Here is a 25,665-nt window from a genome sequence, read left to right on the forward strand (position 1 = left end):
AAAAAGAAAGGTGGGAAATGGAGGATGTGCGTAGACTACACTAGTCTAAACAAAGCATGTCTGAAGGTTCCCTACCCTCTGCCTCGCATCGATCAAATTGTGGATTCCACTACTGGGTGCGAAACCCTGTCATTCCTCGACGCCTATTCAGGCTATCACCAAATCAAGATGAAAGAGTTCGACCAGCTCGCGACTTCTTTCATCACACCTTTTGGCATGTACTGCTATACTACTATGCCATTTGGCTTGAGGAATGCAGGTGCAACATACCAAAGGTGCATGAACCACGTGTTCGGAGAGCACATCGGCCGAACGGTCGAGGCTTACGTCGATGACATCGTTGTCAAGACGAGAAAAGCCTCCGACCTCCTCTCTGACCTTGAAACGACAATCAAGTGTCTAAGAGCGAAGGGCGTGAAGCTCAATCCCGAGAAGTGTGTCTTCGGAGTCCCCCGAGGCATGCTCCTGGGGTTCATCGTCTCCGAGCGGGGCATCGAGGCCAACCCGGAGAAAATCGCGACCATCACCAACATGGGGCCTATCAAAGATTTGAAAGGAGTACAAAGGGTCTTGGGATGCCTTGCGGCTCTGAGCCACTTCATCTCGCGCCTCGGCGAAAAAGGCCTACCCTTGTACCGCCTCTTAAGGAAGACCGAGCGCTTCACTTGGACCCCCGAAGCCGAGGAAGCCCTCGGAAACTTAAAGGAGCTCCTTACAAACGCGCCCATCTTGGTGCCCCCCGATGCAGGAGAAGCCCTCTTGATCTACGTAGCCGCAACCACTCAGGTGGTCAGCGCCGCGATCGTAGTCGAGAGATGAGAAGAAGGGCATACACTGCTCGTCCAGAGGCCGGTCTACTTCATCAGTGAAGTGCTATCCGAGACCAAGATCCGCTACCCGCAAATTCAGAAGCTACTGTACGCAGTAATTCTGACACGGCGAAAGTTGCGACACTACTTCGAGTCTCATCCGGTGACTGTGGTGTCATCCTTCCCCCTGGGGGAGATCATCCAGTGCCGAGAGGCCTCGGGTAGGATAGCAAAGTGGGCAGTGGAGCTCATGGGCGAGACAATCTCGTTCGCTCCTCGGAAGGCCATCAAGTCCCAAGTCTTAGCGGATTTCCTGGCGGAATGGGTCGACACCCAATTGCCAACAGCTCCGATCCAACCAGAACTTTAGACCATGTATTTCGATGGGTCGCTGATGAAACCAGAAGCAGGTGCTGGCCTGCTCTTCATCTCACCCCTCGGGAAGCATCTCCGCTACGTGTTGCGCCTCCATTTCCCGGTGTCAAACAACGTGGCCGAGTACGAGGCTCTGGTTAATGGGCTGCGCATCGCCATCGAGCTAGGGGTTCGGCGCCTCGACGCTCGTGGTGACTCACAGCTTGTCAATGACCAAGTCATGAAGAACTCCCACTGCCGCGACCGGAAGATGGAGGCCTACTGCGACAAAGTTCGGTGCCTGGAAGACAAGTTCTACGGGCTTGAGCTCAACCACATCGCTCGACGGTACAACGAGACTGCGGATGAGCTGGCTAAAATAGCCTCGGGGCGGTCAACGGTTCCCCCGGACATCTTCTCCAGAGACATACATCAACCCTACGTCAAGACCGACGACACGCCCGAGCCCGAGGAGGCCTCGGCCCAGCCCGAGGTATCCTCGACCGCCGAGGGTGAGGCACTGCGCGTTGAGGGAGAGCGGAATGGGGTCACGCCTAACCCAAACTGGCAGGCCCCGTACCTGGAATATCTCCTCCGAGGAGAGCTACCCCTCGACAAGGCCGAAGCTCGGCGACTGGCGCAGCGCGCCAAGTCGTTCGTCTTACTGGGTGATGAAAAGGAGCTCTACCACCGCAGCCCCTCAAGCAATCTCCAACGATGCATATCCGTCGCCGAAGGACAGGAGCTATTGCAAGAAATACACTCGGGGGCTTGCGGTCACCACGCAGCACCTCGAGCCCTCGTGGGGAATGCCTTCCGACAAGGCTTCTATTGGCCGACCGCGGTGGCCGATGCCACTAGGATTGTACGCTCTTGCCAAGGGTGTCAATTCTATGCGAGACAGACACACCTGCCCGCTCAGGCCCTGCAGACAATACCCATCACCTGGCCGTTTGCTGTGTGGGGTCTAGACCTCGTCGGTCCCTTGCAGAACGCACCCGGGGGCTTCTCGCACCTGCTGGTTGCCATCGACAAATTCTCTAAGTGGATCGAGGTCCGACCCCCTAACCAGCATCAGGTCCGAGCAGGCGGTGGTGTTTTTCACAAACATCATCCATCGCTTTGGGGTCCCGAACTCCATCATCATCGACAATGGCATGCAGTTCACTGGGAAGAAGTTCCTGAACTTCTGCGAGGCCCACCACATCCGTGTGGACTGGGCCGCCGTAGCTCACCCCATGACGAATGGGCAGGTGGAGCGTCCCAACGGTATGATTTTGCAGGGACTTAAATCGAGGATCTACAACGACCTCAACAAGTTTGGCAAGCGATGGATGAAAGAGCTACCCTCGGTGGTCTGGAGTCTAAGGACGACGCCGAGCCGAGCCACGGGTTTCTCGCCGTTCTTTCTAGTCTATGGGGCCGAGGCTATCTTGCCCACAGACTTAGAATACGGTTCCCCGAGGACAAAGGTGTACGATGACCGAAGCAACCAGACCAGCCGAGAAGACTCACTGGACCAGCTCGAAGAAGCTCGGGATGTGGCCTTACTACACTCGGCGCGGTATCAGCAGTCTCTGCCACGCCACCACGCCCGAGGGTTCGGCCCCAAGGCTTCCAGGTGGGAGACTTGGTACTTCGGCTGCGACAGGACGCCCGAGGGCACTACAAGCTTACTCCTCCCTGGGAAGGGCCGTTCATCATCGCAAAGATTTTGAAGCCTGGAACATACAAGCTGGCCAATGATCAAGGCGAGGTCTACAGCAATGCCTGGAACATCCAACAGCTACGTCGCTTCTACCCTTAAGATGTTTCAAGTCATTCATATACCTCGTTCTCTTTACATACATAAATAAAGTCTAACCGTCAAGGATGGGTCAGCCTTGCCTCGGCAAAGCCCGACCCTCCCTCGGGGGCTAGAAGGGGGGAACCCCCTCTGCATCAAAATTTTCCTCGGAAAAGTTTTCTACCAAAACGACTTTCGTGCTTTCCGACTATATCAATAACAGAATCCTACAAAGCGAGTAAGAGCGCACGTAAGCGGCAAGGCCGACCGAGCCGAGTGACTCCTACACCTCCGGGATACGGATACCTCACTCATCACTTTCCGCAAAAAGTAACTCTCAGTCAGATAAGCGATTCTGCTACCGACGAACAAGTCCTGATACTCGAAACAAGAGGGAAGGAAACACAGCTTTATAACACGACAATAAGATGTTTGGGCCTTGGCGTCCGCAAAAAACATACGCATACTACAGACAAAGTGTTCCTGCAGGTTCAGACATCGACAGAGGGAGCAGCAGTACCCTCGGTGTCGTTTCCACCTTCGGCGAAATCTGGCCCGGCCTCGGACGGCGACACGGGCGGAAGGATCTCCACCTCGAAGGAGGACGCCAGCACCGCGCTTGGGCCATCGCAGCCAGGGTCTCCTTCAGGGTCCCGACCCGAGCAGACACCTCGGTTGGTCGCTCCGTAGCCATAGCCAGCTGTCCCCCGAGGACCTCAGCCCGGCTCACGGCCTCGGCAGCATGACTCCGGGGTTGGTCCCGCTCGCGGATGACCTGGCCAAGCCCCAGCCGCCGCTGCTGCACCTCCTCGGCCTGGGAAGCCACCTGCTCCTGGGCCGACGAAGCCTCTTTTTGAGCCGACTCCGCCTCTGTCCACGCCGACACCGCTGCCTCCGGCTCCAGCTCATCACAGAGCGGCCGAAGGTTCTCAAACGGAGCAAGAGAGGCCTCGAGTGGCAAGGCCGACCGAGCCGAGGGACTCCTACGCCTCCGAGATACGGATACCTCACTCGTCACCTTCCGCGCAGGGCAACTCACACTCGGTTAAGCGGTTCAGCTAGCCGACAGGCGAGTCCTAGTGCTCGAAATGAGGAAGAAACACGGTATTACACTCAAATGTTCAGGCCTCGACAGCCACAATGAACAAACACCGGTACTCAGGGTGCCATTACAAACGAAACTCTGGTTCCACTCCCGCGGGTATGAACAACCTCCACACCAGAGGGCCTGCGGGACAACAAACTCCGGGTGGTTCGCCGGCGACCGCTGCACCAACAGCGCGGCAACGACCTTGAAGCCGAGCGATGGCTGAAGGGTGCCAACCCCCGTGAGGTTGCGCTCCTCCAACAGTAGCAAGACAAAGGCAACACGAACTCTCCCCATCCGGGGCTCGGAAGGAGGAAGGGCGCGATGCATGAGGGGAGTGCGAAAACACGGCTACCGCCCGGGGGATCGATCCCTTTTTAAAGGCGGCTCTCCCCACTTGCATCCTCAAGCGTCATGGGCAAAGTCTTCACCGACGTGCTCTAGGGTCCTCCCCCTACGGCACGGGAGCTGGGTCCCGCACGTCGTGCAAGCTAACCCGAAACGGAAGAAGCCAAACCGCCGCACGCGGAGCATGTAACCGCCCCGCGGTTACAAGCACTCCTCCATCCTCGCCGAAACCAGCGGTCGAAAGGGTGGACCGCCATGCAGGTGGCGTGCAACCGCACCGCGGGGGCGCACCCCTTCGGCTTCGTCGCATCCAGCATGGAGGCCCAGGATCACATGTCATGTAACCGGCGCGCCGGTTACTATGTGCAAGAAACTACACCGCCACTTGCGCCAATGCCGCGCCTTCTCGACTACGGAACCGGTGCCGCGACTCGAGGCAACCCTGCGCATGGCCCAACAGTGCCAATTGAGCACCACGATCACGGGTCAGTAAGCCGCGGGAGGAGGCGCGATGGTTGATATGGCCAAAAGTGGACCGGCAGTAATGGCGGCAGCAGACGAACGGAAGCAGCGGTCAAATCTCCTGCAAGCTCACGTCCCCTCCTGAAGCGGCAAGGGAGCCCTCTCCCACGACGTGAAGACGACGCGCCCGTGTTCCGTTCCTTGAACGACTCGTGCACGCGACCGTCCCGCGAATCTCCCGTCTCGTCGCATTAACTCCACGGCAAGGCAAGCGACACCTTTGGCAGGCGAAGCGGGCGTCGTTTCACCTCCGCCATGATGACCGCGTCAAAAAAGGTGCGCTACACCATTTAAATTCATATCCTTTTCCTCTTCACCTTTCTCTCTCTTGCTACAGGGACCGGGAAAAGGGATATTTCGAAAGGGATCCTTCTCCGCGAAGGAAGCGGGCCCCGAGCCCTCCTACTGATTAGGGGTTCGAAGGCTGGCCCCTCGGAAGGGTTCGATAGCCGCCCCAGAGCACTTGGGCTTCAAGCTCATTACTGATCAGGGGTTCGAAGGCTGGCCCCTCGGAAGGGTTTGACAGCTGCCCCAGAGCACTCGGGCTCCGCGCCCACTACTGATCAGGGGTTCGAAGGCTGGCCCCTCAGAAGGGTTCGACAGCCGCCCCAGAGCACGCAGAGTGAGGGATGACTCTGGGTACGTCCGTTACATGGCCGAGGCTCGGGCTACACTCCCGAGGTACCCTAGGACATTTTCGAGACCAGCAGGAGCGATTTTGTAGTGGAATCCCACCAGAGGGTGGCATCGAGCCCTCGGACCCTATCGAACGGGTCCGGGTCTGGCAAATCACCTGCACGTACTTTTGGAGCGTGCCTCTGGGCCACTAGCCGACCCTTATCGAATGGGGCACGGGCGTCCACTCAGATCACCCGTTAGCAACTCACTGGAGACACCATGTTCGGCGCCCTCCGAGGGCAACATGGCGCTTTTCCCCCCCTTCCTCCTTGCGGAAAGGCGACGAAGGGGCGTATAATAAAAGTCGAGACAGTCCTTGATTGTCCTCTCGCTCCGTGCAGAGGCTCGGGGGCTGCTCTCGCAACCCGGCTACGGCCAAACCGTTGACAGCGTCAACAAACCAGCCCAAAAACTCGGAACCTGACCATGCACCCGGGCTACGGCCAGACCGCATGAGGGAACAACCAGGCCGGCCGAGGCGTCACGAAAGGCATTAAGACCTCAGAGGAGTCAAACCACTCCTCCGAGGCCTCAGGGGCTACACCCGGCGGGTGCGCTCGCGCGCACCCACCGGAACAAAGTGTAACCGAGAAAGGTCGGTCCCCTCGCAAAAAAAGTGTGGCAAAGCCTCCAAGCGAGTACCAACACTCCCTTCGAGGCTCGGGGGCTACTGTCGGGTACCGTAATTAGGGGTACCCCCAACACTCCTAAACACGGCTGGTAACCACCATCAGCACGAACCGCAAAGGCTGATGGACGCGGTTCAGGTCAAGGCCTCGTCTACCAAGGGACGCGATCTTGTCTCGCCCGAGCCTGGCCTCGGGCGGTAATAGTAGTCCCGGGCGAATTCACGCCTCGCCCGAGGGCCTCCTCAAGCGACGGGCGCACCCTCGACTCGCCCGAAGCCCAACTCGGGCAGGCTTCGTTGCGAAGCAACCTTGGCCAAATCGCCTCACCAACCGACCGTATCGCAGGCGCATTCAATGCGAGGATCGCCTGACACCTTATCCTGACACACGTGCCTCAGTCGGCAAGGTCGAAGTGACCACAGTCACTTCGCCCTTTCACTGACCGACCTAACAGGAAAACAGCGCCGCTCGCCCCGCTCCGACTGCTGTGCCACCCGCCAGGGTGAGGCTGACAACAGCTAAGTTCAGCCTCAGGCGCAACAGGAAGCACCGCCTCGCCCGACCTTGGGCCTCAGCCTCAGGAGGAGGTCTCCGCCTTGCCCGACCCCAGGGCTCGGCCCCCACCTCGGCCTCGGAAGGTGGTCTCCGCCTCGCCCGACCCTAGGGCTCGGCCTCAACCTCGGCCTCGGAAGGTGGTCTCCGCCTTGCCCGACCCCAGGGCTCGACCTCAACCTCGACCTCGGGAGGAATCGCGTCCTCGCCCGACCCCGGCCTCGGCCTCAGGAGGATTCTCCGCCTCGCTCGACCTTGGGCTCGGACCGATCGCACCACGGGGGATACATCATTACCCTACCCCTAGCTATCTCAGGCTACGGGGGAACAAGACCGGCGTCCCATCCAGGCTCGCCCCGGTAACAAGTAATGATGGCTCCCCGCGTGCGTCCATGACGATGGTGGTTCTCAGCCCCCTACGGAAGCAAGGAGACGTCAACTAGATCCCAGCAGCCCCGACAGCTGTGCTTCTACAGGGCTCAAGCGCACCTCCGACGGCCACGATACCGCGTACACAGGGCTCTAGCACCTCTCCGACAGCCACATTGGCATGTACACAGGGCTCGGGCACCTCTCTGCCGGACACGTTAGCGCATAGCTACACCCCCCATTGTACACCTGGACCCCCTCCTTGCATCTATAAAAGGGAGGTCCAGGGCCTTAATGCGAGAGGGTCGCACGGGAGAACGGGCTGACGAACAGGCTCACTCTCTCTCTCTCGCGAACGCTTGTAACCCCTACTGCAAGCACACCCCCGTGGCACAGGGCAACACGAGTCGTGTTTCCCCCTTGTGTTCTATCTCGCGCCAACCCATCTGGGCTGGGACGCACAGCGACAAATTTACTCGTCGGTCCAGGGACCCCCGGGGGTCAAAACGCCGACAACTTGATTGTACACCTATATATCAATTCTACATGATTGTTGTTTTTTATGGATTTGATGCTTACATGTAGATGGATAAGAAGACCAAGGTTATAGTTTGTGTTGCTGCTGCACATAAGTTGCTGTCAATGATGGCTATGATTATTCATTCTAGAAAAAGAAAACGAAATGCAAGGAGGATAGGGATTACCTATGCACCAATGCATGAAAGGGATTGAATTAGAATTGAATATCTCAACACAAAGATTTGGAGGGATGACACAACATGTATAAACATGATTAGAATGAAAAGGGCTTGTTTCTTTCACCTAACTAAACATTTTAGAGAGCATGGTTTACTTCAGGACACTATCCATATGTGTGTTGAACAACAAGTGGCCATGTTTCTAAATACAATTGGGCATAACCTAAGAAATAGGTTGATTGGCACAAATTTTGGTAGATCTAGGGAAACAGTTAGTCGATGTTTCAATAAAGTTCTTCGTGCAATTGGTGAGCTACGAGGGGAACTAATTAGTCCACCTTCATTGGACACTCCAATCAAAATATCAGGGAACTACAGATGGGATCCGTACTTTAAGGTGTGAAACTCATCACTATTTTGTTTTTAGGTCTATATTCATGTTGCACATACGGCCCCTAATGTTTCATGCTTGTATGGCCCTTAAACTAGGACTATATTGGAGCTATTGATGGTACACATGTAAGAGCCAATGTTCCTAGAGATATGGAGCATGCCTTTCGTGGTAGGAAGTCCTATGCGACTCAAAATGTAATGGCGGCTGTAGAATTTTGATCTACGCTTCACTTATGTGTTGGCTGGTTGGGAGGGAACAACTCATGATGCTAATGTATTACGAGATGCTTTAGAACGTGTGAATGGCCTTCGCGTTCCACAAGGTAATAGTTTCACTTATGTGCTTATAAATGACAATGTTTATGGAATTATGACCATAATATATATATTATTATTATATTATAGGTAAATTCTACCTTGTAGATGCGGGATATGGAGCAAAACCGGGATTCTTGCCTTCTTTCCGTGGTGTGAGATACCATTTAAACGAATGGGGAAATAATCTCGTACAAAATGAGAAAGAGTTGTTTAATCTAAGGCACTCATCTCTTTGTGTCACAGTTGAGCGTGCATTCGGGTCATTGAAGAGAAGTTTCAAGATTTTAGATGATGCATCTCCTTTCTTCCCTTTTCCAACACAAGTCGATATTGTTGTTGCTTGTTGTATCATTCATAATTGGTTCATACAAGATGGGAGTGATGATTTTATTATACAAGATTCTAATTGGCCTAGTCATAGCCATGCTACATCTTTAGTTGGCCAAGTAAGTCAGCATGCTGCTATGGTTGCTTTGAGGCAAGGAATTGCAGACCAGATGTGGACAGACCATCAGAACTACAATGGAAACTAGTATCTTGTAATATTTGTAAGAACTATTTGTAAGGATGCTATGTTATTGAAAGGATGTATTGGCTACTGTCTTTTATCTGTAAGAACTATTTGTAAGGATGCTATGTTATTGTAAGGGCATATTGGTTGCTGATTTTAATGTTGCTATGTCATTGTAAGGAAGTATTGTTTGCTAATTTTAATGTTGCTATGTTATTGTAAGGAAGTATTGTTTTCTGATTTTAATGTTGCTATGTCATTGTAAGGAAGTATTGTTTGCTAATTTAATGTTGCTATGTTATTGTAAGGAAGTATTGTTTGCTGATTTTTATGATCTTGATACTTGTAGGGAAGAAATGAAAGCTGAAGGACAAGACTTCACTAATGGGCATGCTACCTGGACATCAGCAATGTCCTCTTTCATGTTGTCCTACCTGTCCAATGTGGTGTCAAGTGGCGAAAGGACATCGTCTGGTTTTAAGAAAGTTCATTACAATAGTTGCGCAAAAGCTATCAATGAAAAGTTCCAAATCGCCCTGAATGGCGAGCAGATTAAAAATCATCTAAAAACTTGGTCCAGAAGGTTTGCCAAGATAAATAGGATAAGAAAAGTGAGTGGTACAGGCTGGGATGAAGATAGTTTTATTATTACTATGGATGAAGAGCACTATAATGGCTATGTTAAGGTATTATTTTTTCTACCTACAATATGTGTTCAATCTGCAATATGTGTATAATCTGCTATTTAGTTTTCTATAATCTGATGCTTGTAGTAGTTGGTAATAAGCCTCTTGAACACTTCGCTGAGATGCAAACAATATTTAGTTTTCTACAATATGTGTTCAATTTGCAATATATGCAGGTTTCTATTGATCTGTTTGTCCAAATGTAGGATCACAAGAATGATGCTGATTGTTTAAATAAGCCTCTTGAACACTTTGCTGAGATGCAAACAATATTTGGAAACACCATGGCCACAGGTAAGTTTGCAAAGGATTCTAATGCAGCTTTAGGCGAAGATGATGATGTTGATAATGAAGAGGTGATGGCACATGCTTTCACTAAAAGGATGTCCACTTGTGATGATAATGCCACAACATCTTCTACAAGCAAGATCAGGAAGAAGGCAAAAACGTGATAGTGAAGAGGAGGGGTTGATTGCTGCATTCAAAAGTGTCGGGGATACCTTATCCAGTGCTATTGAGAAGGTTGCCACAGGGGACACTGATGTGCTAGATGATCTTTTTGACAGTTTGATAAACCTTCCAGGTGTGTGTGCTTTGTTCTTAACTTCAGATGTTGTAACCTGTTTTCTATTGATCTGTTTGTCCAATAAAAACTATTGTAACCTAAAACCTGAAAACCATTGTAACATATTTTTTTGACAATTTGCTAAACTTTGCAGGTTTTGAGCAGACCCACATATCTCTTTATTTGAATTATCTGGTGGCGCACCCTCACATTGTTAGAGCCTTCAACAAATTGCCATTCGACCACAAGTTAATCTGGGCTCGCAATTTCGTTAGTGAAAAGTTCCCTGGAGTGTGAGGGCAGTTGGTAGGTAGGCTTGGAGGGTTCTTTTGCTTGAACCACATGAAACAATGAAATGTGGTCTAAGTACGTCAGCGGATTTTGCTTGAACATGCAGATTTTGTGGAAGCCTTAAACTTGATATTATGTGTAATGCTAGGACATATTATTATGTATTGTGTGGAATTAATAATATGTGTGTTTTGTGGACTTAATATTAGTTGTAACATATCATGAGGTGGGGGCAATGGCTGCAAACATTTTTTTGTGCTCTGTTCTCGGACCAAACAAAGGATGGGACCAATCCATCCCCAGTTATACCTCTAACCAAACAAAAAACAAGGATCATCTCATCCTTCCGACCAAACAATACGAGGAATCATTCCATCCCCCAACCCAGGGGCCACTCTATTCCATCCTCATTTGTCCCGTAACCAAACACATCCTTAGTTTATATTAGTTAGGTAGGATTGTTGATTGCAGATTTTTGTGGGTCAGAAAATAAAAAAAAGTTGTGGGGTTGGACAGATACAGTGGAAGTGGATGGATGGATTACTCCTGGTAATTCATTTTGTGGTGGCAAATTAAAGCTTAACATAAAGCCTCCAAATTACTAATTCTTGCGTTGCAATATTTTATTCTTATTTGTAACAATGTATTTGATAACATAAGAAAAAATCAAGTGAAATTTTTATGCATATCTATTTTAAAATATTAAATTTATTCTAACAGTCTGGATTACCACTTTCAACCCTAGGTGGAGCACTACATCGACGTCCGAGTGCAGTGAAAAAATATGTAAGGGTTTTCACATCATCTATAGGCGAAGTATAAGGAAGATAGCCGAACCAACTAGGATTCAAAGGTAGTTCGAATATAGGTAAGTTAAAGGAGGTTAGTACACGTCTTTTCTTTGCCGAGTACTGGTTGACACTCGGCAAATACTTTATCGAGTGCCCGACAGAAAGTACTCGACAAAGAGGCCGTCGTCGACGTTTGGTTCACTGAAGGTTCTTTACCGAATGTATAGACTTCGGCGAGTGCAATTGGTTCTTTACCGAGTGTTTTTTTGCACTCGGTAAAGAAGCTGTCTCCAACATTGATACATCTGTCTCCACCACCGTTGTTGACCCATCTACCCGTGTTCGTTTGATATCGAATTATCGATCTGTAATGCACACACCTAGCACATTGTTGCTACAATATGTCGAAGCAATTCCGACACCGAGAAACGGGTTAGAAAAAAAATATGTTTGTGTCTAAACACATGCAACCGATCGATCTCAACCGGCCTGACCAACTGCTTCATCACCACTGGTACAGACATGTACGGACTACACGTGCAATTGTATGCAGACGTCTTGGCTGGGTCCAATAACACATCTGAGAAATTTTGAGCCCGGAATGCACGCAACGCAACATGCAAAGCAGGACCACTACTGCTCACATGCGTGTCTAGCTAGCATACAGAGAGCTCAGGTTCTTGCTTTGCTAGCTAGCCATATGATCAGCGCATCATGCATATATATCGCCCTGAAGTTTCTGTCCTGTCTAGCGTATAGCTGTCTGTAGTACCGTTTTTAAAGAGAGGCAAAAACATTGCCAGCGTATATTATCAGAAGAAGAAAAAAAATCGATCTAGTTTTTAAGGGGTCGTCGTCCTTGCATCATGAAGCCAGTTCATTTCATATATTAATTGCTGCTCTCCAGCGTCGGTCATCTGCCGGTGATCCATACTTCTCATGGACAGTGCTTGTCGCTACCAAATCCTTTCATCAGGTTGATCGTACGTTGGCATCAGCGCACACACTCACACACGTACGTACAATTCTTTTTTTTCTTTTCTTTACTTTTAAAAAACACGGCTACAATTTAATGTGTGAGATGGCTACTCCCTAACCGTCTCCTCTGTTCACATCATCGCCACCACGTACATATTGTTAAGAACTACGTTACCACGGATCACCAGATCCGCTCCCTTCCCTCCCGTCAGCAGTAGAGGCGCAAGAAGATGTAGAGAACCCGTCTCCCTTCCCATAAGCACGACAGAGGAAACACACGAGACACTGGATATAGGGTTGGGCCTCTGGCCTCTTTCTCTTCTCTATTCCATATGAGGGGTACATGTTCTATATATAGAGACGCGATAGCCCTCAGGGCTATATTCGGTATTTGCCCACATAACCCTTCATTAGGGTTTCTCAACACTCCCCCTTGGGCGAATACCACAACCAACACATGCCTCGTTAAAACTCCAAAAAAAAACCCAGTGGGAAAAATATGGAGAAAGAGTGCATGGTGATACAAATTGCATTTGCACTTTGTTGCCTCGTTAAAAACCTCATGTGAGAAACTTCAAGAAAACTCACCAAGGGAAAAAGAGTACAACAGCTGTCATCGGGACAGATTTCGATCCTCTGGGATCTAGATTCTACCGAATCTTCTACAAAGGCTAAGTTTAGAAATGTGCTCCCCCTGATCCTTGCAAAACTGTATCAATATGGCAAAATATTTTCTTCTGGAAGTATATGCACATATAGATTTAGCAAATGGATTGCATATCCTTGCAAGGACTATTTCAGGAACTTTACCTCTACTCACTTCTAGGATATACGAGGTAAGTGCACGTATCAATATAAATAAGCCACTTTGATTGATGGTGTTCGATCGGCTAGATCTATATATTTGATAGAAAGTTCCATAAAGGTTCACATATTGATCATCAAGCTCACGTCTTCAGGGCATAGAATATGACATTTATTGTCTCACGGTTGTGATCAATATAAGCATTCGCTCCCCCTGACGATGACATCTGTCAAAGTCTTTATCCCTCATAACTCAAGCATATTCTTCAAGATATATGTCTCATTGTTCATCTGGAATAACGAGAATGAATGAGGTTGGGGTGCTATCATTTTCTATCTTACACCACAATTTATACATAGTTGTGCAAAGCAAATAACATGTCCTTCAATAGGACTTAGGGGATAATATAGTTGCAATAGTACATATTCTAAATATGACACATCGCTCGAGGCGTTCATCCATTGCAACATCTATGATGGTGTAACAAAAGTCCATCTAAGATCGTAATCCATCAGGGATTTTTCATCGATCAGATACATCATTATAGTCTGTCATTCTGGCACAATGGGGATATGTTGCCAGTAACACCTAAACCTTATAGGTTTCTGCCATCAGGGCTTTAGAGGATACCGTAATTCCACATCTAGTGGAAATTACCATGAGTAAAACTCATGGAATGCACATGTGCTTATTCGGTGAACTTCAAGTCCTTTGGTACCTCATCTTATTCCTTTTCGGGTCTATATGGGTCTTTATCCCTTTATAGGGATTATCAAACTTTGGTGTTCAACACAGACTTTGTTTCTTCTGGATAGGTTCCATCTGGGAACGATAGTCTCAACTACGAGATATTCTCCCTACATAAGAGAGTGATCATTCATCAGGAATGTATTATTCGGTATGAGATTTATATGTTGCATATTTATAATTCAAATATATGAGTCCTCCTAGGATCTCATGATGGATCTTCAGAATCCTATTAACTGCATATTTTAATTCATGTCATTTGCCAGATATATTACATAGCGGAACAGTGTTTATTCAACACATACGTGGGATGGGTCTCTCACAAGACCACTTGAACCATCGCATTCACCACACATTATTTCAATAGTGCCCATAAATGTCCGAACTTCAAGCTCGCGACTTTCATTTTGCGATTATTGGTTCAGCCTCGATTGCATTTATCAATGACCCGATAAGAGAGCTTAAAGCACTCATGCCTAGGACTTTGTTTTGGATCCATTTGCAATCTAGAGGGGCAAGATAGGTGTCGACATATTTGTCTCCCACATTTAATAATGATCTCCGTTATTTCCCAAAACGAAAGATTCATTGTTCTGTATTCCCAGCATAATGATATTGCGCGCATTGCTAGGAATTTCATCATCAAGATGAACCTCTTCGTGAGGCAAATCACCATCAGGGTGAATTAATCGGAGGAGAGTTATCACAGACCACGTGAATCTGCAATCAGAAACATATGCTTTGACTAAGGCTGATGGATCATATTCGCAGGCGTCCCCGAGAATAGATCAAATGCCAACAAGTCAAATGTGGATATGATATTAATCCCGGGTATATCCACATCTACATCAGGTAGAAGCATTCAGACCAATATGGTTACTCCTCAACGATTTCTGGCAAACTCCATATACACAGGAGTACACACTAAACGACAAGTTTAGTTTGTCTTTTGTGCGTTTTATAAATATTGAGGCATTACACTATATGGGCATTCCTCCCCCTAATGCCGATATCTTCTAAAAGCATACAGATAAAATCCCCAACCACAATCATCTAGTTGTGGCCAATGTATGCTATTGTGGTGATTTATTTGGGAAATATTACGCACATTACAGATAGGGGTTTTATGCAGTGAGCTTTGGACTTAGATTAATGTAGTGGCATGAATACTACATATTTCTCCTTCAACATGAAGGGTTAGTCTCAACATCCGGCGAGACACGCAACAACAAGTTGCTTCGTGGTTACAATTCTGCAAACTTATTGTTATTACTACCAAATGCATAGTCAATCATTAAGATTTAGACTGATATGCACAACACTATTTTGTCCATAAGGGTCCTTCAGGGGCTCATGCATACCATTCGTCATTTGGAGCCATTAGTTGACTTCAGATCAACAAATAAAATGACCATCAGGGTCTAACGCTCACAAAGACATTCACTGGTTGCATTATGCTTTTAAGCACATAGGAAAAATGTGTGTGTTTATATTGGTAGTGAAGTGCACGGTATCAGGCCAATGCTGCCAAGCAAAGATTTTTATATGCAGAGATGTATAGTCCAGCTCGTTTTTATCACTGCCCATGGTTTACCCAATTACTCATACCGCTCTGAAATTGGGTATCGATTTATGCAACTTTTTTTTAGGTATAATAATTTTGAGAGAGAACTTATAACAATAGTTAATTATTTGTGGTGTTGCCAGCAGGGCAAACATTTCTCCTCATATTATATACCAAATTGTTCTATATAGCATTATTTCGATCTCTTCATTGTTCAGCAAAAAGAGAAGCTTTGAAATAGAACAGACAAGGCCAAGAATTCATTTTATCTGGAAAAAATCACCATATAACTAGCTTTTGATGAAGCAAATGATGATAATTGCTTGGCAAGAATGAAACAATACTGGTATCCGCCTAGGATCCATCTTCAACAACAGATAGTACTACTCTCATACGAAGAAAACATCACGAGTAGAGAGGATACAACAGGTCTCTACAAGATCTTCATATTTCTATCACAAATTATCATCACTAGTAGTCTAGTGGTCAATATATATGGCTCTTCTGGCTCCAAGGACCAAGGACATGTTAATGTCTATTTTAGCTTCAAGCTCTGTGGTGATGTGGGATTTCATTGTTATTTATCTACTCTTCTCACTTCTGGTAGATCGGAGGTAGATAATGGTAAGCATGCAAAAGAGTGGAATTTAGTGTAGTTCGGCTACATAAAACCCAGGTATGTGTCCATTCAGGACCGACCTTTACCATTTAGCTTACAGTGTATACCAAACTTATCAAAGGACTATCTTGAGTCAATTCAGTGACTATAAGTATTTACAATTATGTATGCGACACAAGCATAGAGGTCCTAGATAGAACGAGTAAAGTGGTTCTACAGGAACACACTATGGTTTTCACACCGACATAGTGAAAAAAATTCTCAAAATAACCTCTCGGTATACTCGCAACTTCGTGTTGCTAGCGATTACATGTCCATTTATCCCATAGTTTGCTTCATGTCATTCAGCGACAAAGAGAGCAATGTGCTAACATCTGGTTGAGCAATGTATGACTGAGATTTCTGGTCTTAAATTATTTGGTAAAGTCTTTTTTTCTTACTAATAGAATCCCAATTTGTGATGTCTTATATGCCAAAAAGGCTTCCATGCATTATATATCTCCAGGTTACTTCAGGTAAAACTTTATGCGTGAGGAAAGAGAGCACGAAATTAACTTACCTGTGTTCTATATTATTTCATTTACTTTCCCAGATTATTCAAGCACTATAGAGCTTGATATAGTTGTATGGCCACTTGGCAATATAAATAAATATATGATGCCACACAACACAAGCAAATAAAATATAGAGCTAAGCAAAATTGTTTACGAAGGTTGCGCATAATGTGACTTTAGGGCTTGAACGACCCACCACAATCCACGTGAGTACAAGCTCTATCGTATCTAGCGTCAACGCGTGTGTGGCCATCTGGGCTACGATAACGCAACAAGCCTCCATAACAAACGCAACAGGCGCAGTTGTGGTTCGGTAATTGGGGTACACGACAAGTCCACACAACGTGCGCAACAGACGCAATTGTGGCTCGGTGATAACGACAGACGAACAGTGCCTACAGGGCATGCGAAAAATACGTGACTCGGCGATGCCGGTCCAACTCAACAGGAGTGGTCCTATTAAGCGAGAGTGAGACATAGCAATCACATGACGCAGCCAAGTTCGAACGGCACAAATACTGCGTCGTGTTGCCAGGGCGCAGTCAATATTCAGCTAATGTCATAACTCAACCGATAATAACATAGCTTGATCAGTGTGTCCGAGTACCCCTATAATATTTAACCGCTCGACGTGAGTCAAAAACTCAACATAATATAAATATTTAGAGCGATTTAAGTATGCACAATACAACCTTCGTATGTATTTTTATTTTCTACTAATTATCTACTACAGGAAATAAAAGCAGAAAACAAACACAATAATTAATGCATAAACATAACACGGGTGTAAAAGATATTTTCTCATATATTAAGCATGTATTTTCTACTAATTATTTGCTTCATAAAATAATTAATGAAGATAGAAATTGTAGCATGCATACAAATTGTATAAATTTACCAGAAAATTATTCATACAAGATATGAGTAAACTACATAAAGTTTTTTTTGTTCAAGATTTCCTTTTCTCCGATGGCTCATGCCGTGCATGGAGGGAGGAGAGCTTCCGGTATTTATGGATCTTAAGGTAGGCGTCACAGCTATTTTGTGCTTATCCAATCTCCATGCGGTGGGATGCTTATCCATGCTGAGTCCGTGCATGCCGCATGCTGAGTGCGTTCGTGCATGGCGGCAGCCGCTTGATTAGCTCGTCCAAGACGCGGACAAGGCACATAGTCTGGCACGATGCCACCTCGCCTCGGTTCCACCGTACAGCGAGCGCCGCCAGGTCCACGGGCGGGCGTCATCAAGCCGCCGCGCCGTCACGCGCGAGTCAGATCCCTGCGCGCTTCTCTGTACAGCTACCTCCTTCACCTCCTCGCGAGCACTTCCGGTGCGGTACGCGGGCGTGGCTCCGGCTTGGGCGCACGGGGTCATGGAGCTGCCAGCAGGGCGGTTTGTGCGGCGCAGGAATGTGAAGTTCCGCTATCGGAGCAGTTCGTGCGGCGCGCAACGTGCGACTAGGAGAGTCATCGCCAATTTACTTTCTAGGTGAACAGTTCCTATGAAATGTATGCAATTTATCGACGAAAAATTATACCGGTCGATTGCGTAGAGGAGTAATCGAAGACTGTCGCGTAGGACAGTTTGGCTAGGCCAGAGACCTGCCGGTTTGACGGAGAGTTGATGCAGATCTGATCCCGCAGCAACGTCGAGGTAGAGCGTGCTGATAACGTGTTAAGAACTACGTTACCACGGATCACCAGATCCGCTCCCTTCCCTCCCGTCAGCAGTAGAGGCGCAAGAAGATGTAGAGAACCCGTCTCCCTTCCCATAAGCACGACAGAGGAAACACACGAGACACTGGATATAGGGTTGGGCTTCTGTCCTCTTTCTCTTCTCTATTCCATATGAGGGGTACATGTTCTATATATAGAGACGCGATAGCCCTCAGGGCTATATTCGGTATTTGCCCACATAACCCTTCATTAGGGTTTCTCAACACATATGAGCGATTCAATTCACCGTCTTGCTGTCATGACCCCTATTGGATTCAGACATCCGAATTGTAGCTTCAAGTTGGCCAAGCAGGCTGCTGTTTGAATGTCGTCCATATATCTGAATATGTTCCATCCAGGTGCAAAAAATTTCACCTTCACATGCAAGCTGGTTTTTCGGAAGGTCAAATTATCCAGATAGCTTTGTTTCACGGATTTTTCATACCGTGAATATTCTGTGGCCAGAAATCACAAAGCAACGCATGCATGTCGTATCACAGCTCTAGCAGAACCGAATAGAGCGAGTGGTCTTCAGTGTGGGCATGGGTACTGTTGGGGACTTGCTCTCAAATGCTATGAATTAAGAACAAGGCAACATAAAATGTCAAATATCAATGCCCTTCGTCCGCTGAAGCATTATTTTCTCAAGGATTTAATGAACTTCAGACAAAGACCATGAGCAGAATATTACGAAGGTTATACCTTCGTAATTAAAATTACAAAGATAATACAAGGTAACATACAATATGAAACATTAAAGGCGAATATATCGAAAATAAGTGACATTATTCACATATCTTATCATACGAATTTAAGATGCTTGAACATAATGTTTTATGAACATTTATACCTCTGCCTTGACAAATAATAATTCCCGAGTGAAGCGTTTGCAATTACAAGAATGCATGAACAGTAAAGGAATACTGTTCACTATTTATAGGCACAGGACACGGCCCGTGAGAAATTACAATCATACCCCTCGTAAAAATTTACAACAATGACTCGTACTCTTATGGACTAAAAAGTCATTCTATCTTTAAGTCGGTTTGTAATTCCGAAGCTTCACGAAGTGGCACCTTCGGTATCGCATACAAGCAGCTTCAACCGAAGCTGTTTCTTTCTACAGGACCTTCGGCGACGAAGCATGGTCCCAACAGTAGCCCCTTCGCGGTGCTAGATCGTTTTTCGTAACGAGCTTGATCCGTGAAAAAAGTCTCTTAGGCTTCAGGAAGCCGAAGGTCCGAAAAACACCTTCCCTGAGCTCGTTGTCGAGAAACGATACAACTTTCAAGCGTGCAGCGGTCCCACCATGCAGATTCACTGTTCTGGTTCTTGCGGCCCACCGTTCAGCGGGTGCGAGGAACTGTTTGCCTGGTGTAAAAATCCTGATGATTCACCTTCTTACCTGTAACACTATATAAACAGACGGGTAGGTGTGAAGTTACCACAGCATTCATTGCTATTGTACTGTTTTGCTGCCAAAATTTTTGACCATAGTCGAAGCTTAACTTTCGCATTCAAACGAAGCTCCAATTTAGAATTTGCTTCGTCAGAAGAATAGCTTCGGAAGAGAAGACTATTATTTTCAAGAAAATTTTCAAGAAATTCAAAATTAAATGGTCAGAGTGCGCTCTACTGCTAGAGTTGAACGTGAGGGAGACGAAGCCGAAGGTGTGGAGACTGTTCCTATCTCGGAAGCAATGCAGCGATCTGGATTGGTGACGTCGGGAGAAGCTCCCGCTGACGAAGCAGAACAGGCTGCTGCCGAAGCAGAACAAGGAGATATTGAGGAGGCTGATTCTGATGATGATTACAATATCTTAGTACCGAGCAAGCCTAGCCATCTGGACTTTGGAAAGTCGACTATCTCCAAGGCTGATCTTTCCAAGATGGTGAAATCGGGCTACTTCAGTGAAGATGAGAAAAAGCTGATTCGCTTCGGTGGAGAGGAAACTACCCCGAAGCCAGAGAAGGATGAAATAGTGATTTTCAAGAGTTTTCTTAAAGCTGGCTTGAGATTTCCTTTGAATAGGATGATTGCTGATGTGCTTCAAAAGTTTGGGATTTATTTTCACCAACTGACTCCTAACGCCATTGTTAGGCTCAGGGTTTATATTTGGGCTCTCCGAAAGCCAAGCAGTGGAGCCATTTGCCGAAGGTTTCTGCCGAGTACACGAGCTACACTACCAAACAAAGGCCAGAAAGGATGGGCTACATGAAAATTTTGGTTGTTACAACTTTGCATATCGAAAAACCACAAAATTTCCTGTCATCAGCTATCGAAGCAAGTGGCTAGCAGGCTGGAAATCGGAATGGTTCTACGTCAAGGTTGATGACGACAAGGAGAAGCTTGTGCAGAGTCCGCTTGAACTAATCTTCGGAGAAACCCGACCTCAGTGCAATATGACACCAAAAGGTCCAACCCAAAAAGCGTTGGCTGAATTCAGAATTTTTGCAGAGCACATTGGCACTAGGGATTTAGTGCAGGAATTTCTTGCCTTCAGAGTATTTCCAACTATGAAGGAGTGGACTATGCCGAAGCCTATAGGGGAGAAGAAAGAAGGGGAGCTTGTCCAGCTACCCTACCATTATAAGTTCAAGAAATATTTTAAGGCTCCTTGCCAAGAATGGCTCGATACAATCGAAATAATGAGTACTGAAATTCTTGGAAATTACTCTAAAAAGGAGGACCAATTGATGACAGCAGCCTTCGGCACCCGGCCGAAACGAAGGCTAAACAGAGTACTTGATGCTATAGGCTTCGAATATCCTGACTATGGGCGATTGGGCGGAGATGCTGGCGGCCCGAAGAGAAAAAGAATTGCTAGCGCTGTTGACGAAGAGAGCACCCAGGTGGCTAAAAAGAAAAAGGAGATTTCTGAAAAACTGAGTCCTGAAAAGCTGAGCCCTGAGCCGAAGGTGGCTGCTGCAAGAAATAGAAAAACTGCATCTCCAGAACCAAAAACGTTGGTTCGGGAAGAAGATACTCCTACAACACCTTCTGTTGCCGATGTAGAAGAGATTATGAAGGTAATGACTGAACCCTTGCCTGTCAAGCTAAGTCCGCTGGCGCCGGAACTGACGAAGTTTTTTCAGAAGGACAAAGCAGCTTCGGCAGAAGAAGGTCCTGCACTGCGGAAAAAACGAAGAATTATTCAGATAGCAGATGTGATTCATCAGACGCCGCCACCGGCGACAGTGTCGAAAGTTGCTTTTGTCGAGGCCGCTGAAGCAAAAGGCGCCACAACCGAAACTACCAGGGTGGAAACCCCCGAAGCTGAAACCGGCGCAGCCGAAGCTACCGGGGCTACAGAAGATCTGAACCTGGAAGACACACTTGAAGTTATTGATAATATACTTCTGAAAATGGCTGAGGAAGAAGCTGCTGTGGTTACAGCGAGCACAGCTACTGAAAAGGGGAAAAAACAAGTTGAAGAGACTTTGGAAGAAAAAGATTTTAACTTTCAAGATTTACTTGGGCAAGAATTGACAGATGCTGAAAAAGAAGAGCTTAAAAAATATGCCATATCCTGCGGATATAAGCCAGGAGCTACACTGTTTGGTGGGGTTAACGAAGGAAAGCTGAGATGCCTTCGAAACCGCAGCGAAGCTAAAATTGTTAGGACCCTCTCCAAAAATATTGGCCTACCGAAGCTGGAAGCGGACCTCTGCCGCTACCAACGACACCATATCGCTGGAAGCTTACTTTATGCTAATTTTAAGGTAACAAATATTAATGCTATTTTATTATTATTATTATTATTTAGGTCGTTTTTTAACGAATATTGTTTTGACAGAGCATATTGTTAAGTAAGGTTCTAAAAATGCAACAAGATCTCGAAGACGAGAAAAACAAAGCCACCATCCAAGATTTGGCTGAAAAAGTTGAAAATTACGAAGTTGATCTGAAAAAGAAGGACTTCACCATCCAAGACCTTGAAATCATGGTTAAGGAGCACGAAGGTGCATTAGAAAAGAAAGACTTTGTTATCCAGTCTATAGAAGGCTCCTTGACTGAAGTCCAAGCAGAGAACGACAGCTTAAAGAATGAATTGCTGAAACAATCAGAAAAATTTGAGCAAGAAAAGAAACACCTTGAAGCAAGCCTAAAAACTGAGATGGATAAAAATTCAAATTTGCAGAAATCCTTGAAGGACCTACAAGAGAAATGCCTAAGCTTCGGCAGCCGATGCGTGCAGCGGCTGAAGGATGTGTTTCATTCTGTCGGAGCCAGCTCTGCAAAATTTACACCTTCAGCTGAAAATCTGCCCAGCACATTAGAATATATTGAAGGCGAGGTTGATGCCCTTGACGAAGGTATTGGTGGGCATGCCGACTTCTGCGCCCTGGTAGCTTCTCGAGGCACAGCTACCGCTTTTCTGAAGGCTGGCTGTACGCATGGAAATATTGTGAATAGACCAAACTTCAGCTTATCAGCATCAGATCTGATAGATATCCCAAGCCTGGCCCGAAGCATTGGGAATAGATTCATGACCCAGATCTGGGTAAGTGGCGGGCGAAAAATGGCGGGTGACGAAGCTCGTAGTCATTTTAAGCAGGTAAGAAACTGATATTTGTTACTTTTACCTTTTCCTTGAAATTTGCACCTTTCTTATTCTGCTATTTGGTATACGCAGGATGACGAAGCTGAAGTTTGACGAAGCCTAGCCTGAAGCTTGATAGTTGCTTACAATGTATTTTTCTGCAAAAATTCTAGAGAAACTTTTGTAATATAGTTATGGAACAACTCATGTAAATTTGTACATACCTTGTAATATATTTTGTTTCTGCTATCTGTGTACAATCTGCTTTGTTGTGGACGAAACTTCTCTTTTGAGCCGAAGGTGAAAAACACCTTCCCTTCTTTTCGTACACAACGAAGCATAAAAAAAATTTCCTTCAAAGTTTTTCCTCATTGCTGAAGTACCTGTCTTGTTTGTGTGGTATGATGATGATTCTATATATATCTAAATGAATGTTTATGAATGCAAATGACATAATGAAAATGTATCGTGCAAATGAATATTGGGACACATGTTCAAAAACCATAATCACAGCCCTTCATCCCCTTAGGAATGATTCAAATCTTTTTGCCGTTTACTTTTCGGCCTCACCGTTTACTTTTCGGTGTATCAGCGTTGACTTTTCACTGTAAGCCTCCCTTGGGAGCTTCTTCGCCTTTTACTTTCAGCGGAATCAGCGTTTATTTTTCGCTGTAAGCTCTGCATTCCCTTAGGAACGACTTTTGAGCTTCTCCCTGTTTCCTTTTTCTTTTTTCCTTTGCATTTACATTTACATTTTTGGGGGATATCACTCTTATAGAATTGAAATAAGGAAAATTACATGTTGTGGCCCCATTAAAAATCTTTCTCCCCCTTTGGAAAGGAAAAGGGTGCCACAAAAAAGAATAGAAAAAATTACATCAACCTAAACATAATATCGCTGAAGCTCATCTGCATTCCATGATCTAGGAATGTCGTTGTCGTCCATATCCTTCAATCTGTAGGAACCGGGTCTTGACGAAGATACTACCAAAAAGGGGCCTTCCCATTTCAGCTGTAATTTGCCTACTGTTTCAGGGTTGGCTACTCTTCGAAGTACCAAGTGTCCTGGTTCAATGTTCTTCAGCTTGACCTTTCTGTCACGTCATTTTATTGTTTCAGCTTGATATTTATTGATGTTTTCCACAGCCTGAAGTCTGAACCCTTCTATAGCATCTTTTTCTACAGAGCAATCAGCTTCGTCTTCGCCTTCTGCCGAAGCTACTGTTCTTATTGATCCTGCTTTGGCCTCCTCCGGGGTTATTGCTTCGTCATCAAACAATAATTTGAAGGGCGTAAAACCTGTTGATCTTGACATGGTTGTGTTATGGCTCCACACCACTTTGATTAACTCGTCTGGCCACTTTCCCTTGGGCTGATTGAAGATTGACTTCATTATTCCTGTCATTATGATCCCATTAGCTCTTTCGACAAGTCCATTTGACTCTAGATGTCGGACTGATGCAAAATGGATTTTCGTGCCAATTTGATCACAAAATTCTCTAAAGGCTTCGGAATCGAACTGTGTCCCATTGTCCACAGTAATGGCCTTCGGCACTCCGAAGCGACAAACAATGTTTTGCCAGAAAAACTTTTGAATAGTAAATGAAGTTATTATGGCTAAGGGCTTTGCCTCAATCCACTTGGAGAAATATTCCACTGCCACTACCACATATCTTAAGTTCCCCTGTGCTGGTGGTAATGGGCCTAGCAAATCAAGGCCCCACCTTTGCAACGGCCAAATGGGTTGTATTAATTGAGTTAAAGACGAAGGTTGTTTTTGATCTCTTGCACATTTCTGATAACCTTCGCACTTTTGGACTAAATCCGCTGCATCTGAAGCTGCCTTTGGCCAATAAAATCCTTGACGAAAAACTTTCCCAAGCAAAGGCCTAGGTCCAATGTGAGATCCACACAGGCCTGCGTGTATTTCCTTCATCAATTCTATGCCTTTGGCTCTAGATAAACACTTGAGCAACGGGGAACAGACCCCTCGCTTGTATAGTTCCCCTTCTATTATGACATATGGTCGAGCTCTTGCTTCTATCCTCCTGTTATAAGCTTCGTCATCTGAAAGAAAATTACCCTGAAGGAAAGAGATGAGTTCAGTTCTCCAATCTTCACTATAGACAGGGGATATGTTAAGAACCGCTCTTTCAAGAAGCTCAACCGTAGGTGCTTTTATTGTTTCAAAAAATACTTCCAAAGGCAAAGGCAGCCCCTGTGCTGCTGACTTAGCCAATAGATCAGCGTATTCATTTTCTCCACGAGGAATATTTTTAACAGAGAATCCTTTGAAGGAAGCCTCAATCCTTCGGACTGTATCTAAATATTTTTCAAGCTTCGGGTCTCTTGCTTTATAGCTCTTGTCAATATGACCAGAAATAACTTGGGAGTCAGTTTTAAGAATGGCCCTTCTGATTCCCATTGCCTTTAACTTCCAAAGACCCAAGAGCAGAGCTTCGTACTCAGCGATATTATTTGTGCAACTAAAATCATGTCTTGCCGCATAACAAGTTTTAACTTTGGAAGGTGAAATCAACACAGCAGCCGCTCCTGCCCCGAAGGTTCCCCAAGACCCATCGCAAAATAATGTCCATGCTTCGGCATCTTTATTCGTTTCTTCCTCCTGAGCCCCTGGCGTCCAGTCAGCAATGAAGTCTGCCAACGCTTGGGACTGAATCAAAGATCTATGGACATAATCAATACAAAATTCATTGAGCTCTGCAGCCCATTTTCCAATTCTTCCAGTAGC

At 46.4% G+C, this 25,665-nt stretch overlaps 1 long non-coding RNA gene and 1 pseudogene across 1 annotated transcript; both read left to right on the top strand.

Annotated features, from left to right (window-relative positions):
* The first annotated feature begins 7,719 nt into the window (after positions 1 to 7,719).
* Positions 7,720 to 10,602, top strand: LOC118476693 (uncharacterized; annotated as a pseudogene).
* LOC109945277 (uncharacterized) lies at positions 8,322 to 9,206 on the top strand. The gene is made up of 2 exons (XR_004857188.1): positions 8,322 to 8,548; positions 8,631 to 9,206. It is a non-coding gene; the product is annotated as an uncharacterized lncRNA (long non-coding RNA).
* Positions 10,603 to 25,665: the final 15,063 nt, after the last annotated feature.

Source organism: Zea mays, chromosome 3 (genome assembly GCF_902167145.1).
Source record: "Zea mays cultivar B73 chromosome 3, Zm-B73-REFERENCE-NAM-5.0, whole genome shotgun sequence".
Classification (NCBI taxonomy): Eukaryota; Viridiplantae; Streptophyta; class Magnoliopsida; order Poales; family Poaceae; genus Zea; species Zea mays.